Source organism: Camellia sinensis, chromosome 6, assembly GCF_055761805.1.
Source record: "Camellia sinensis isolate YWXY chromosome 6, ASM5576180v1, whole genome shotgun sequence".
NCBI classification, from domain to species: domain Eukaryota; kingdom Viridiplantae; phylum Streptophyta; class Magnoliopsida; order Ericales; family Theaceae; genus Camellia; species Camellia sinensis.
In genome coordinates this window covers 196,383,764-196,397,242 of record NC_138966.1, presented here as the reverse complement: position 1 = coordinate 196,397,242, position 13,479 = coordinate 196,383,764, and the positions used below count along the sequence as shown (strand labels likewise).

The following is a 13,479-nucleotide window of genomic DNA, read 5'->3' as shown; positions in this document are numbered from 1 at the left end:
TATTTTCTTTCTTTCAATCCATCAAGCATTTCAAGTGTGAAGCCTTCATCCAATGTACAATAAAAAAAAAAAAAAAAATCCAAATTGCCATGTGCCTTTTGCTTCTCCATTTCTTTTGATCATCCTCGAAAGAAATCACAACTTCCTTTTCCATTGTGGTCATCAAATGTGCCACTTTAGTACCTTTAGCAACAAATCTATCGATACTACCAATTGCAACTCCTTAGATTTGATTATAGAATCCAAAAAATAAAAATTTATATTGATGTCTCCGTCTCTAACTCGTCTATAATACCTTTATCAACCTAGAAAGAATTGTAGCTTCTTGTTTCATTTACGACCATCAAATGTGTCATCTTAATGGTTCTATAGTAAATGTGTTGCCTTAAATTGCCAACTCCTTAGGTTTGATTATAAAATCCATACATTTCTTTTTCTTACCAAGCAAAAGCAACATATACCCTAAATTCCTTACATTGAACATTCATTGATTTGACATTTTTGACAACTGAATTACAATGTCTACAAGTGTTAACCCTACCATCAAAAGCACTTAACTCTATTGTACACGCCCATTTAACTACGTATATGTTGTAACAAATTCTTACTTTCCTTATCCCATTTTGACTATAAAACTCCCAAACAATTAATTTACCTCCTACGAATCCCTTCGAGCTACCATTAATTTACTAATCTGTAGGACACTTCATAAACATAACGGACACATGCACAACAAGTTCTCTTATTATTAAAAAATAAAATTAACATTAAAAATCAGACTTGGATATGCTTTGGGTAGTTGGGAGACACACATATCCATTGCTTAGACATATATGAAATACAATACAAAGTTTGAACAAAGTTACTTAGGATCTAATGATACAAAAAAACAATATTAATTTATACTTATTAATCCATCCTCCTTTAAACCTTAAAAAATGTGTTTTGTTAGCTTGTTTGTGTCTTGTCACATGTCTTTGTCTATGGGAACCTGTTCTGTCGGTGGTGATGTAGACATGGGTGCTTTGGTGGTGCTACTAACAATACCAGTTCAGCCATAACCACTGCTCGCCTGCAGAGGAAGACACATGTCAACATAGGAATATTGTGAATTGTGATTTGGTACATGCAATTTTGCCAGAATATTGGATAATTTCAAAGCTTACAATCTAATAAATATAATAATATTTTATAGGATGCTTTGATGTATTTGCAGCACAATGTAATTGCACAAGTAATTATATATATGTATATATTTTTTTTAATTCATGACACAAGCAATTATATACCATATATAAGTAACAAAAATTTATTTTTGAGCAATGTTAATATTTTGGAAGATCACTAAAAATGAGAACCAATATTTTTCAAACTATAACACAAGCTATATCCTTAATTGTATACAGATTTCAATTTAATGCATCGCATATTGTGGCCATGTGCATTCAAGCTGTGTTAGTTGCAGCAATAGATTGTGCATTGCACGGCATCAAAGTGCAGCATCATTGATTTTGGCATAGTCAAATTTCTAAATCTATCTAAAAATTCACCTTCACTCCTTGTATTACAAGTAGTTTTCAATATTTCTTTTTTTCAATGAATCAAGCATTTCAATCAAAGCATCTTCATAGCTTCCTGTCACCAAACTCACTACCATTAAATTTACCATCTTAGTGCTTTTAGCAACAATTCTGTTTCTGCCCCCAGTTACTAAACTTTTTTAATCCCAATTATAGAATTTATACCTTCCATTTTCTTAGCATTCTTACATTGACATTTTCAACATCTAAATTACCATGTCTGGCAGCACAAAACCTACCATCCCTGGCCCCCAATTTTAACTCTGTTTTACCTATCGATTGAATGAGTTCTTGACAATGTCTAGTGTCGTTAGACCGATGCCATTTTTTCTTTTAAAGAATCGAAGGAAATGAAAAGCAATGTTCAAAACAAGAACATCAGACGAGGGCTACCGCTTGTTAAATTAGCAATCAGTAAACCTCTAATCGATTCAGGAGGTTCATCATCCATCACAACAAGGTGTCTCTAAATTTAAAACCCATCATAAGTGTTTACATAATTGACAAAGTTAAAGCGCATTGCATCCTCCTTATGCTTCCAAAGCAAAACCCCATACCCTTAATTTTGCCAAATTTTCAAAAACCCACATAACTACTACCAAAATGTAGGCAAACAACAAGTTGGCATTCTCAAATAACTTTTCTTGATTTGGAATCAAATATTGCATTGATTTCTATATCTTAAAACCCAAAAAAATCAATTAAGAAAGCAATCCCAATATGCAAATGAAATAATGAAAGTTTCAAACCTGGTTCTTTAATGAAACCACACACATTGTTGCTATGCATTCTGCTTGCTTAAACCCTAAGATTTATGTGTATATATACATATATTTACATTTAGAGAGAGAGAGAGAGAGAGAGAAGCAATGGAAGGGATGTGCTCTGCTTACTACTAATGGGAAGCAGAGAGTACACACATGCCACCTCAGCCTTGGAAAGGGACGTGCCCTGCTTTGCTCTGCTTACTACTAATGGGAAGCAGAGAGTACACACACACCACCTCAGCCTCGGCGCAATACAGTACTCGCCCATATAGAAGGACCCGTGTCCTCAATGGTATTTTTTGTGATCCCCTCTGCAAGCCTGCAACCATATTTTTTACAAAGGAAGTTGTTTGTGCAATCATCCAATCAGTTTTGAGGGACTCATTTCTATTTATGTACCCATGATTTTGTTATATTTTTAAAAATAGTTTGATAGTAATTATACGTTTTAAAATCATTTGTTTACTTTTTGTTAATAATTATAATAAAATTATATGACCCTGTTTAATAACAAGAACTAATGAGATCAACTTTAAATTATTAAAATAAAATTTGTCATGAATCTCACAAAATCAAATTGTATCATGCAATATAGGCTTATTTTGAAAACACAGTCAAAAATCAACTTTTTTATTATTATTTTTTTGTCACATCACTTTTTTACTTTTTATACGTTTTTAAAAAAATTAAAAAGTCAATTTTTAACCTGCTTCTCAAAATAGATCACAGTTAATGGACTATATACAAGCTAAACTCATTTTAAAAGGTGCAACGAAAACGCATTTTGTAATCTTCAATGGGATTTATGAAATTCCTTTTAACATGTTTAGATTTTAGTATAATTTAGTTTAAGTTTTAGAAATAAAAGGAATTTAAAAAATAATTTATATTTTATTTATATTTCTCTTTTACTTTCTTTTATGTTCATAGTATTTTTTTAAAATTCATAATTCAATGCACAATATATGCATTCACAAGGATTGATTTAACTACCAAAACTTATATTATATGATTTTTTAATTATTTTTTTATAAAAATAAATTTTTTAAAATATATTTCTAATATTAATTTCTGTTAAAAATTTTAAATATTTGAAAAAAAATTGAAATGCAACCAAACAAATTCCAATTATTTATTTATTTTTTAAATTTTAGGATGAGGCAATTTAAAGAACAATTGGTAGGACAAAAATAGGTTCAAAAATGCACACATATAGGAGAATTCTATTATACACAGTCTATACTATATGCACTATTAGCTACGTCATTTTTTTCTTTAGTTATGACATTATTTTTAGATATTTGATTATGATTTTTTTTTATATTTAGTTATGACTTTTTTTTTTAGTTATGACTCAAAAATTAGAGTTATGCCATTTTTTTTCTATAGTTATAAACTACATATGATACACACCTTTTGAGAGAGTGTGTACCACCGTCTTTCCCTACATACATATATACAGACTCCATATCCATGATAAGGAAAACTCTATTGACCCAGATGTATCTCCCAGAATTTTTTGAGTGAATGATTGTTTCGTGGGGATTAAATTTATGTAGTGTAGGGTTCATAGGAAACTCTATTAACCCAAACTTATTCACTCAAAATTTTTTAGACAAATGATTGTGTAGTAGAGATTAATTTTTGGATTAATAAAGGTGGATTTGTAATATTACTCGATATGCATATATAGAATAAATCTGAATAATAAAATGCCGATTTTGAATGATATGGGTGGGTGGTAGTATTATTCCCATGACAAAAGCATACACCAAGATACACATAACTGTTTACCTGAATCTAATCCAGAAACAACCCTAATTTCCAATTCAATCAATGATTATTACATAATATAGTAATTTCTCTAGGTTGTTGCTACTTCTTCCTTATGCAGCTCCTCAACTATCTATCTATCACCTTATCATTCCCCTATGTTTTCCCTTCTAATTTCTCCATGCTTTCATTTTTTCGAACAAGTAATGTGCATAATTTCAAGGGAGGGTTAGTGAGTGAGTGAGAGTGTTGGGAAGATTGATAAAGAGAGAATCACTGTGAGAGGAGGGTGAATTCAATTCTGTTTTCCTTTTATGAATTGGGTTTGTCATGGGTTTGTTAATCAAAGTGGGTTTGTCTATGAATTGATGAAGTAGATGATGGGTCTATTATGTCTGTAAATGTGTGTATGTTTGTATATATATATACACAGAGAGAGAGAGAGAGAGAGAGAGAGAGAGAGAGAGAGATTTTGGAAGGGAGAAGAGAATAGGTGGTGCTCTGTTTTTGTTGCGTGAAGAGGGGTGAAGGAACAGAGCAGAGAGAGAGTGGAGAAGAATAGGCGGGTAGTGGAGCGTTTGGTTGTAGGAATAAGGTGGAATATTTAAGAATAAGAGTAATTTAGGGGTCAAAATTTGCTGACATAACCAATTTCAGTTACTATCTGTAACAGTTAGATGACGGAATATTTAGGAATAAGTGTAATTTAGAGGTCAAAATTTGCTGACATAACCAATTTCAGTTGCTATATTGAATGGATTTCAGTTACGATACCTAACGGTTAGATGACGAGAAAAGTCTGTGCATAGAGGCTGCTAAATCCTATAAAAATAGTAAGTGCTTTTTATTTTTTCTTCTTCATAAAATTAAGTTTTGAATGTTTTCAGAAAACACATTTAAAAACTCAACTAAATAAATGTGATTTTTCAAAAAACTAAAAAAACAAAAACACAATCAAACAAGTTTAGAATTCTCATTTCTTCACCCTCCATAAATCTTCAAACACAATTTAAGTCAATTATCATGCGCACACACTATAAATCTTCAAATAGAATTTTGAGTTTGATTCCATAGAAACCATTCAAAAGGCAGATATCGACATACCACATGGCCAAATTCATGGAAAAGATTAACCACTCCAGAGTATCTCAACAACCCAATATGACCAACTCCTTTTGAAGCTGAGAAGTAAGTAATGCCACAGGAATCTACATATAGAAATTGAGGACAAATCAGTAAGACATATTAAAATTGTGATCAGCTTACGATACTTTAACATATATGAGAAGTTGTGGACTATGTCTTCTACTGCCCAACCATGTATAACATTTATATCAAAAAAACCAACACCTATATTATTAGAGACATAATGGCACCGGACTGAACCTTGAGAAGAATTTTCAAGTACAAAACAAACTCTCATGGTGGCAAGGGAATCCAACACAAAGCAGATATACATCCAGCAACAGAAATTTTTGCCTTTTTTTCTGTTGAAAGCTAAAAAAAATGTAATTCTACCATGCTAATCAAACATGCTTTACGCATTTGATCCTGTCCCTACTAAACAAAATAGAATGTATCCCAAAATAAAATGCTTTGCAGGTACCCAAAATTTGAGTTCAACATCACAACAACAATAAGTTTAGAAAACTCAAACTTAATAGTGTATTACAATCACCTTTCATACACCATTGACAAAAGAACCATTCTAAAGAGCCACAATAAAGGTGTGACCATATTTTCCCTCCCTGTTTGAAGATACAACGTAAGTTCATTTCATTCTAAATCATATATGTGAACCACCCATAAATTGATGTCCACTAGAATTAATAAAACCATGAGTAATAAATGAACCTGGAGAACATATCAGGTAGAAATAGCCCAAAAGTTCACTAGAAGATAAGTCATAGATTGAATAAAGGTGAACATCAGAGTGCCAAAAACCTCAGCATCTGCAATTTCTTCAAATCTTAAACCTGAATGAAGCAAAGGAAGATGAGAACTTAGTAGATGAATTAGCCAAAAATACTGAAGTCAAGCAATGGAAACATCATTTAATTACCAAAAAGGTCTTGGCATATTTTCAAGATCCCTGACATGACCAAATTGAACGGAAAGTATTGTTTAAGAGCTCCAAGGTCCAGATTAAATTGTTGTTCCTTAATTCTCTTCACATAGTACAACAGATCCTCAATTCCAAAAGGAAAATCTCCTTCCTCTTTTTTCTGATGTATCAAAAAACGCAGACTATAAAGACATAAAACACACTTTGGCATAACAAGATATAGACTAACCAAAAACTAACCTTCAAGTCTTTTAACATACTAAGTTTTCTGGTGGCCAAGTCAGTTAAACTGGCAGAGGGTTCCTCCAAGAACTCAAATACTTGTTATTACCACAAATAAGCATCCAATACTTGCGCAACGTGAAGGACCAACTGGTTTATTTGTTGAGACCCCCCACATTGAGAAAGTGAAGAACCAACCTTCTGCTCTAAAACCACTGAAAAAGCCGTTCAGACCGGATGATCCAGCAAAGGCTGGCAGCAAAAGTCAATCCTTTGAGTGCATTGGCTGCAGAAAAGAAGGAAGGCAGCCAAAAGCATTTGAAAATTCAAGGAGATGAAAAAATGGTGGGTTCATCAGTGTCGACAAAGCCAGAAATACTTGAGGGGCCTTCTGAACCAGCAATGTTGATGATGAAATTCCCACTTCATTCAAAACTGCCATCAGTGCCAGAACTAAAAGAGAAATTCGCTTTGGAAATCTTTACGAGTCAACCACTCGCGTGTTTCAGAATTCATCAACTGCCAAGGTTGTTTTTAAGAACAAGTCTAGTGCTGAGGCAGCGTATAATCACGCAGTCCTCAACAGAACTTTCCTTGGCAACATCAAGGTAAATTACCGCTTGCAAGTTTTAAATGTTTCAGCCTCAGAGATGCCTGAATCAGGTGAGTCAAGCAAGCAGCTTGTGGAAGGATCTCTTGAACCAAAGTCTACAGCAATTCAGCAGTTGCCCCTGCACCCAAGTGTCCCCCTAAAGTCGATTCTGAAGAAGTCGCCAGGTGATGAAATGGTGTCTATCAACAGTGTTAAGACTGCGACGCGACATGTCAGATTCAAGTTGGAGGGAATGCAAGTTCTGGGGAAGATAAAATGCTGCCAAGCATTAACAAAACCAGTGGCTCCATTATTGGCAATTATCTGAATCCTATTTCATCTTCGCGCACAACCATCAAGGACAATGTTGCGAACTTTCATCAGGTAATGCCCCCAACTTTGCCGCCTCAGCTTTCTCTCCCTTCCCAAATCCCGGCCATGCATGAGAATCGCAGTGTTGGTCACATAGGATGTGGGGCTACGGGAGCTGCTGGTGGTTCCTTCTTCTCTTTATTCTTATTTCTCTCGTCCTTATGTGTTCTTTCTCTCTTCTCCACTATCACACACCATGTGTTCGACGAAATGCCCCTTTAATTATCTTCCCTGCAAAGAGCATTATCACAACAAAAATGCCACTTTAACTATGTCTTTTATCAATTCTATTATGTGCCAATTGGTTTGTCATTCGAGGGTTATTCAGTTGGTTTTTTGTTTGCTGTCGAATTACCATTTGGAGCAATGATATCCATATAAACATAAATGAAATTTAGAAGAATGATTATAGAATAAGACGATAGCGTCATATCTTGCCCAAACATTGTAAGAGAAAATGAAGTGGGTTCACGTCATTGATTTACCTTTTAACAGATGCAATATAAAATAATCATCTTGAATTATAGTAGCCAAAGCATGTACTTCAATAACTCCGCTCTATTTCAAGGATTAACTTCAATCACTTTCTGCACTATATTTATTTCAAGAGAGAAGGCAACCCACTGTAGTGAATCTGCTTCGTGTTCACCCCGACATTGCCTTATCCACTGGTTGGTGGCAGTAGGCTTAGAAGAGAGAGATGACGAAGATTAAAAGAGATGAGGAAAAAAAAAGAAAAAAGTAACGGAATTTTTATTTTTTATTTTTTACATGCCTTTTTGGTTGCCCAAGAAAATTTGTAAAGTATAATTTTATTTTGAAAATAAGTGTTTGACTCTAAAAATGATGAGGCTTTTCCCAAATTAGGCCTAAGTTATTTCCCAAACTAAAGCTTAGTTTGATCGAATTTTTCAGAATAAGCTGAAACGTGTTTACAAAATACGCTTTTAGCATGTTTCTGGTCCAGACGGATAAAATAAAGAACATCCTAAAAGAGTGGTTAGAAAACACGACTTGAGCATTTTCAAGTTTAAGCGCTATTTCTAACCACGCTTTTAAAGAAAGTGTAAGAAAATTTATTTTTAAAAGAAAGCGTGATTCGTAATCACGCCTTTAACACAAAGCCATATAAAATGGCCTACCCCCCTCATTTGCAACCACGCTTTTTAAACACTTTTGTTTTTTTCTCCCACAGCCCAAACCAATTCTCCCTCTCTCTGTTGATCTCTGCTCCCTCTCTCTCTCTTCGTGGATCACTCTCTACTCTCTCTCTCTCTGGTATGCGCACTCTCTCTCTTTCTCTCTCAGTTTGAATTTTATTTATGTTGATTTTGTTTGTAAAAATGTAAATGTGGGTACATAACAATGTGGGGTTTTGTGAATTCAAATTGGGGTTTTGTGAATTCAAGTTGAGGATGTTTGGAATAGTTTGAATACAGTTTGAATAGTTTGAATACAGTTTGGAAGATGGAATAGTTTTGTGAATTCAAATTGATACCAATGTGGGTAGAATAGGGCTCTATGAATTGAAATTGTGGTTTTGAATTCACAGATTAAACCCCAGCCCTAGCCCTAACCCAATTCTAGGGTTTTGAATTGAATTTGAATTCACAAATTAGGGCAAGGGTTTTGTGAAATCAAATTTTGGCTATTATATGCAATAGTGTTTGTTTGTGAATTCAAATTTTGATTAATTATGAGTTGCACCAATCTCGGTGTTTGTTTGTGAATTCAAATTCTGTGTAGATAGGCCGATGTAGATAGAATCCATGTCCCAAAACCGTAGGAGACACAATAAATTAAACTTTTTTATTGCAAATAAAATTATGGATAAACCCAAAATGATATTTGTCACTTTCTTAACTAAGTGAGTCAATCTCAGTCATATGATTAGCGATTTTACTTCAAAAACACTAATTGACGTTATTAATTGAATGAAATTAATATAAAATTTTAAATCAAATCAATTAAAAATTTATGAATCAAAATAATATATGAGACAAAATACAAAAACTACCAATAATTTTATCCGCTAAACATTACCACTTTCCCTATCTTGATTCCACGGAACATCCAAGCCTACCGGTTGGCAAGCAATGAACTTGCAACCGAAGACAAGAAAATAAAACGAAAACAACAAAATCAAGTCAATTCTATTGTGAAAAAGATTTTTTTATTTTTTTATTTTTTATGATTGTCAGATAAATCTTCACAAAAATAATAAAAAATAAAAAATTTAGTCCTTGATCTGTATTGAAGAGTATTGTTTGAACACATAGAGTGCATTACGAGTTTCATTATAATAATCTAAACCATTTGTTTTTTATTTTAAATTTTCCATTATTTAGTGTCTTTAGAGTACTACTCTACGTTATTCATGTTAGAATACTTGTCCAATTATCTCTTACAAAAGAGAAAAAAAAATTAATTAAATTGTAAATTAAATCATTGGTCTCTATAATTTAAGTGAAGTGTCATTTCTGTTATCGTAATTTTAATTTGAACATTTTGGTCTTTATATTTTAAATTTTGTTACAAGATGATCCCTCCATCAAATGTTGTTAACAATTGAAATAGAAAAAATTAAGTACAAAATTAGAAAAATAAAAATAATATTTAAAACAAATTATAAAAACCAATAATATAATGAATATATTACATTGATAGTCTTTATAATTGATTTTAAATTTTACTTTGATTCCTCTTTTATTTTACTTATAGTATTTTTCCATTTTAAATTCAAACAAAATTAAAAATGTATTAACCAAAACCCCATATTGTTGGCTAAAGATTGAAAAACTTCTAAGGCCACTCTCTACCAATTGAGAAAAATCATGATAGAGATATAAATTCATTTAATATTATACTAGCCCTAACCCAATTCTAGGGTTTTGAATTGAATTTGAATTCATAAATTTGGGCTAAGGTTTTGTGAATTCAATTTTTGGTTATTATATGCATTTGTGTTTGTCTGTGCATTCAAATTTTGATTAATTATGAATTGCACCAATCTCTGTGTTTGTTTGTGAATTCAAATTTTGTGTAGATAGGCCGATGTAGTCAGAATCCATGTCCCAAAACCGTAGGAGACACAGATAAATTAAACTTTTTTATTGCAAATAAAATTATGGATAAACGTAAAAAGATATTTGTCACTTTCTTTTACCTTATATCTACTAGTTGGCTCCCCAAGCACGGAGTCGTGGTATAGTTTCAATAAAAATATTTTTAAAATTATGTTTGGTTTATGAATTTAAAAAGTGAAATGTAATTATATTTTATATTAATATATTTATCTTCTGTTTTTCTCTTTGCAAATTTATTCGCAAATTAATAGCAATATGAACAAAGCTATCTGTCATATTAGATGTAAATATATTTTCACATTTGTAGTAAATAAAAATGTTTTTGATAACAAAATCAACAAAGCTATAGAGAAGAGCACTATATTTATTTACTAATAGAAAAATAATTCATCTACGTAATTTCTCTGAATAACCTGCCAAGTCAAATTTAAAAAACTACATTCAAATATTCGTGCAAACTTTCCTTATATGTATTTTGGGAAGAAACTGTATAGTTATAACATTGTTATCAACAATAAGTATTCAATGCGATCTTGTCCAGATGTTATGTATAAACATATTAATGTTGACGGTTTGATAATAATATGCATATAGTATACATCTTATAACATACATTTAACCCAAAAAAATTGGGAAATTTAGCTATAAACCCCCTTTACCTTCCTTTCATTGTTAAAAGGACTAAGAAAAAAATTATACTTTCTAAACCTCCTCATAATTATAAAGTCTTGCATAAAGGACAAAATTTATTATTTAAATATTTTATCAGACTATTATACCCCTCAACTAGATCTTCCCACCTTCTCCGTCTCTTTCCTCATCCGCTCTACTAAGATCAGCGACGGACATCACAGATTTCACGTCCGGTAGTGGTGGTGGATCTAGATCTGGAACCAACAGATTTAGATCTCACAGTTGAGCAGAAGCAATGATAGATCTGGATTTTCGATTCAGCAGCAAAGGTAACGTTGAAGACGACGACCTCATTGACAGCAGCTTCAATCGCCGTTGGCTTCTCGAGGTTATGTTGTTGCGTATGGCGGTGTCGACGTGAAGAATGCTTCGGTGGAGGTAAGGCCGGAGTTTGAATACGGTTACGATGCTAATGTGGTGAAAGGTTCGGAGTTTGATGTGGTGAAACAGTGAAGAAAACGACAACTGAACTTGTGACGAAAGTTCTATCCCAATTCTCAGCACAGAGTCCGCGTAGTCTCTGGATTTCTCAACGGCTGTAAAAAGAACAAGAAAATATATGTATATATATATTTGTGTGTATGAGTGTTGTTGAACACATATATTCTTTTTATTGAGATTTATGATTGTTGATCGAGTTTTAGAAGTTTTTCTTCTCAATTAGATATGTTGATTTGTTGATTAATTTGTTTTGTTTTTGTTTGTTTGTTTTTTTTTATTATTTATTTTTGTTATTTTTGATCTAATTTCATTTGATAGAACCAGGTTCTATTGCTCTGTTTTTTGTTGCAAATAATGAGAGTAAAATTTTACTCTGGTTCTATTGCTTTTTTTTTTTGTTTGAGAGAATTAGAGTAAAATTTTACTCTGGTGTTAGAATGACAATAAAATTTTACTGTCAAGAGGTGGTCATTGCCAAACACTTCAGCCACCACAAACATTGCCTTCGTTTTTTTACTTTTGTGTAGAGTAACATTTTACTTTTAGCTTTAGAGTCTCACAGTTTATTCGTTTTTCAGAGTAAAATTTTACTCTTATACAAAGTAAAATTTTACTTTTATGTAGAGTCTAACATTTTACTAGTTTTTCATAGTAAAATTTTACTTTTATACAGAGTAAAATTTTACTTTTAGCTTTAGAGTCTCACAGTTTACTCGTTTTTCAGAGTAAAATTTTACTTTTATACAGAGTAAAATTTTACTTTTGTGTAGAGTCTAACAATTTACTAGTTTTTCAGAGTAAAATTTTACTTTTATACAGAGTAAAATTTTACTTTTAGTTTCAGAGTGTAATATTTTACTCTTATTCAGAGTAAAATTTTACTGTTATACAGAGTAAAATTTTACTTTTATACAGAGCAAAATTTTACTTTTATACAGAGCAAAATTTTACTCTGAAATACACAGTGAAGATGGCTTAATAGAAGAGTTGATAGATATGAGGGTAATATAGTAAAATAAACCAGTTTTAAAATATTAGGGGGTTTTGAAAGTACTTATATAATTCTTGTCATTTTGAAAGACAAATTAGATAGTGAGGAGGCTATCACCAAATTCCCCAAAAAAATTTGGCAAAACAAATATGTTCACTATATCATTCCATACCATAGCTTGTTATACGTGTTTAATGGTATGAAACATTACTTCAAGACCACTAAATAACCTTTTCACTAAAAATAGAATGTGAACATGTAACGCCCTCAAAATAAACCGAAAAAAACAGACATCCATGCTACAAGAAAGAGATATCACATTTCATAAATCAGAGTATTCTTACAGAATGTATTACATGTTGACAACAAAAGTAAATACCCTACGGGTTTACAACTTTCCAAGTCAATACTTGGTTACAAAAAGGAGAGTACTAACTCTACACAAAATAAGCCCTTAGCTTGATATACATGTAATACAAAAAAGTAATCAAAAAGGTCTCTCAGCCACTAAGCCTCCCAAGCTACATCCTTGGAGGTGGCATGCCACCTGCACCTGAAAATGATGTCCCAAATAGGGTGAGCCAACGCCCAGTAGAGATATGCTAAACATAATATGAGCAATAACTAAAACATTAGCACTTGATAAATGTTTAATCCATATGAACCAATATACAGTACAATCCAGTTCCATAATCCTTTACTTATCCAATTCTCAACTTATAAACACGGCTCAGAACCTGGCCAAACAACTTAGATGAGACTACATCTCATGCCAACAATACTCCAAACTGCCATTTTACGAAAATTGCGTCCGCGGGATTCGGCACCCATGTGTAATTATTTTCTTGTGGCCATTTTACGGAAATTTCATCCGCAGGATTCGACACCCATGTATAA

General features: G+C 32.3%; 1 protein-coding gene across 14 annotated transcripts in view; it reads right to left on the bottom strand.

Annotated features, from left to right (window-relative positions):
* The window catches only part of LOC114313042 (PWWP domain-containing protein 1), a 226,302-nt gene that overhangs the window by 24,487 nt on the left and 188,336 nt on the right, over positions 1-13,479 (bottom strand). For 2 of the 14 annotated variants that reach the window (XM_082875806.1, XM_082875813.1), the window contains exons 1-7: positions 7,857-8,117; positions 6,426-7,602; positions 6,183-6,345; positions 5,975-6,096; positions 5,225-5,328; positions 2,474-2,666; positions 992-1,072 (exon numbers count right to left, since the gene is read on the bottom strand). The gene's annotated coding sequence lies outside the window, so the exon portion shown is untranslated. Of the gene's footprint in view, positions 1-930; positions 1,073-2,473; positions 2,667-5,224; positions 5,329-5,798; positions 5,869-5,974; positions 6,097-6,182; positions 6,346-6,425; positions 7,603-7,856; positions 8,118-13,479 lie in introns of those variants that run through there. The other 12 variants (XM_082875801.1, XM_082875808.1, XM_082875805.1 and 9 more) reach the window with 9 other exon arrangements.